This window comes from Pteropus alecto, unplaced genomic scaffold, assembly GCF_000325575.1.
Source record: "Pteropus alecto unplaced genomic scaffold, ASM32557v1 scaffold146, whole genome shotgun sequence".
Taxonomy (NCBI): Eukaryota; Metazoa; Chordata; class Mammalia; order Chiroptera; family Pteropodidae; genus Pteropus; species Pteropus alecto.
In genome coordinates, this window is record NW_006442107.1 from 28,426,901 (window position 1) to 28,430,438 (window position 3,538).

The 3,538-nt window shown below is 31.3% G+C and overlaps 1 protein-coding gene across 17 annotated transcripts in view; it reads right to left on the reverse strand.

The window, feature by feature from the left end:
• The window catches only part of DLGAP1 (DLG associated protein 1), a 798,454-nt gene that overhangs the window by 400,453 nt on the left and 394,463 nt on the right, over nucleotides 1-3,538 (reverse strand). For 2 of the 17 annotated variants that reach the window (XR_003042561.1, XR_003042559.1), the window contains 2 exons: nucleotides 2,948-3,106; nucleotides 960-2,138 (listed from right to left, as the gene is read on the reverse strand). The exons of 13 other annotated variants lie outside the window; for them this stretch is intronic. The gene's annotated coding sequence lies outside the window, so the exon portion shown is untranslated. Of the gene's footprint in view, nucleotides 1-959; nucleotides 2,139-2,947; nucleotides 3,107-3,538 lie in introns of those variants that run through there. 2 more of the 17 variants (XR_003042560.1, XR_003042563.1) reach the window with 2 other exon arrangements.

Sequence of the window (3,538 nt, forward strand, 5' to 3'; positions counted from 1 at the left end):
TGCAACAACTGTAGACTTTTTCAGTACGGTTGTTGATTATCTCATAACTAATCACTTTAACTTAATTTTATTTTGTCTTGCCTTGACATACTTTCCATATTGAAGATCAGGGAAAAATGCATTTCTTTGTGACATTTCTAAAAATGACAAATGAAAGAGATTTTATCTCTGGAGATTGGGCTTCTACATTTCAGAATACTCCTCTCCCCAATGGCTAATCCGATTGGATTACTTCCAGAATAAACATACTTCCAGAATAAACAGGATAAATCTAGCTTAATTAGGCAGTGCATGTAGAAAAATCCTTTTACAAATTGCAATTTTTTTTCTGTATGCCTTAAAAATGTTCATTAAAAAGTTCTTACTTTATGGGTTTACCTCTTTGCATTAGTTTCCCCTATTTTAAGGCTTAAAAAAATCTTTTTTTTGTTTAGAACATCCTCGGCCAGGCAACTCTTTTGCAAAGTAGGGAAATCTGGTGGCCCTGCTTGCTCCTTTGAACCAAGTTACAGATTTTTTTTAAAGGCACAGATCTGTTAGCTTTTTTCATCATTATTTTTCAAAAAATAAAAATGCACATAAAAGCTACCTATTTTAATTAGGTCTCATTGTTAGTAACCTGTATAATCTGGAAAAACAAACTGTAGTATAAATGTTGACATTGACAAATACACAAACATTTATAAAATAAATAAAAATTTCCTTGTCATAACCATCAAGATTTATCTCTGAGAGACCTTAAAGATATGTAAAAGGTGTGAGAAAATGTGCCCTGGTAGTTCACAAGAGAATCCAGCAATATTAAATCTACCCCAATGCAGGTAACAGAATGCAGTTTTTTAAATTTTGCTCAGAATGGTTAAGAAGATAATCAAGTCAGTTTTGTGACTGGATTGCATATAGGAAGGCTGCAAAAGATCACAAAATAGCTTCACCCTTGGCAAAAATGTACAAACCCATTCCATTTGTTCACATTTATTCAGCAGCAAGTAGACAAAGAGACAAAGCTTATTTGTAGAAAGCCCATACATGCAGGACCTACTCATTTCAACCCTTTGAATTGAGGCCTCTTGCCCATGGAATTCTGACTGATACAGTGAGACTAAAAATAGCCCAAACCTGAGAGAAAGTATGGAGAGTTGAAATTTCTAGTTGCAAAAAGCTTAGATGATTGCCACTGTATGGAGGAGGAGGGACCATTTATTGTCTATAAAATCCCAAGACAAATAGGCTATAGAAATTCCAGGTACAATTTAAAAGCCAAAAAGCTCTGAAGAAATGAATCAGAATCAACTAGGATTAATTATATTAATCATGCACTTTTATAATCACCTGAACCACCTGCTGCTAAATTATATATTCCAAGCAGACTTTCAACAATTGTTCAAAACTAAATTATGTGAACTCTCTATAAAGATTTATTAAAATTCAAGTAAGTCAATCCCACAATTCAGAATATAGCTCATATAATACTTATAGATTTTAATATTCTAAAAGAAAAAGAAAAAATTGACTTGTTACTTGAATATTAGAAAATTCACCTCATATTAAAAGGTATTAGAACTTAGCAGTCTGCTTGTTCTGCATCTTACACGTAAATGTTTACCTTATTATGATATAGTAACCATCTGTAGACTATGCCCAATACTCTGCAAACTGTACCATAAAGTCACTGCTCACAAGAAATAGACAAAAATAAATTTAGAAAATATAAAAAGGTTTTATAGTGTTTTGTTCTTTAGTTTTGGCCTTATTCTTTTTGTAGGTAGTGAATGGCATTATGGGTTAACAATTACACTGATCTTAGTCAAAAGGCTGTGAAACAATAGGGCTAATTACCTAATTTTGTTGACTTGGAATTCAACTGAGTTGGACTGAATTGAGGATGTCATCAAAAGATTGTCACCAAACTAAAGGGCTCATGGTTTCAGCAAAGCGTCTCTTCCTGGAGGTTGTGATTAATATGTATACATGGTCCATATAACGTCAGAAAAGAAAGGCCAATTTCTTTGTTGCTTTGACCTCATTTAACACATTAGTGGTTGGTAATTCGATTTGAGCTGTCCTTTCCAATCCTCATGAGATCTTCGCGCTAACAGCACTGCCCCCTAGTGTTCTCTCGCTTTGGTGCAATGTGCCTAAAAGAAAATTTCAAGATTTATTTTCAATATATATACATTCTGTATTTATCAGTGTATTGCTATGTGAGTGTGTAAGGTATCTTTCGGTAGATTAGACATTTTATCATATTTATTTGTCCTGATAAAAGATTAGAGCTTGCTAAACTTGCATAATTTTTTTTTCATAAAAGTAAAAATAGAAGTTTAGATACCATTACATAATTTCTGATTTAATGAACTGAGAGACAAATCAACCAATACTTTTGGGTGCCTATTATGTTAGGTATGTGAGAAATGTCATTGAAGTTGAAGTCTGAGTAAACTTAATTTAATATCTAACTTTTAAAGTTTCTGACATTTTACAAATGTATTTATCAGTTTAATCTCTAGTTTGGGGAAAGTTGCAGAGGGAATGGAGAGGATTTAAAAAATTTTACATGTATAATTTGGCTTTGTGTTATATTTTAATCAAGAAAATTATTTTAAAATAAGTTCATTTTCTTGAGAGGTAGGAATGCTATTTGGAGCTTTAGAACATAGTGAATTTTAAACAAAGGGTTTCTAATAATATGGAAATAATAACTGTATATATCTGATAAACTGAGATAACAAAATTTTCAGATTATTTAAAAATTGAAAATTTCAGGAGGGATAAGTTGTGTATCAGGGTTTTCCATCATGCAGTTCATATACGACTGGTGATAAATTATTTTAGGCAATGTAAAGAGATACATTTTTAATTATGTACTTGTTTTTAAAGAGCAACAGTGAAAATGTAACTAAAATATCAAATCCATGATTTCATAGATATTAATATTTAGAACTACCTTATTCATGAATTACAATGCTCAGGCACATACATTTTGAGTAACTTTGACTCATTAAAATAGATTAGAAATATAAATTTCAGTGCTTCTGAAATCCTGGATTTTGCTGTTTCCATTCTTCTGGTGTCATTTGACATGTTCCTCCGTTCAAAGTATTTCCTGTAAGATGTAGTTACAATTAGAGCAGTGCTGTCCAAATAGAAATTTAACATTACCCATAAATAGAATTTAAAATTTTATAAGACATTTAAAAAAAGAAAAAGAAATAGTTGAAATTAGTTTTAATCATGTAATTTTTAATCTAATAGATCCAAACATTGTTTTAGCATGTAATCAATATTGAAAATTATTTAGGTAGTTTACATTCTTTTTTCATACTATGTTTTTGCGATCTAGTGCATATACTACACTTATAGCACATCTCAGTTTGGCCTAGCCACATTTCAAATGCTCAGTAGCCACATGTAGCTAGTATTGAATAGAATAGACCTAGGGATGTCATCAAATTGAAGTTCAGTTTTTGGCAAAATATCCCATGAGTGATTGTATACCTCCATGTAGAAGCACATCTGGTGGGTTTTTTTTTTTTTT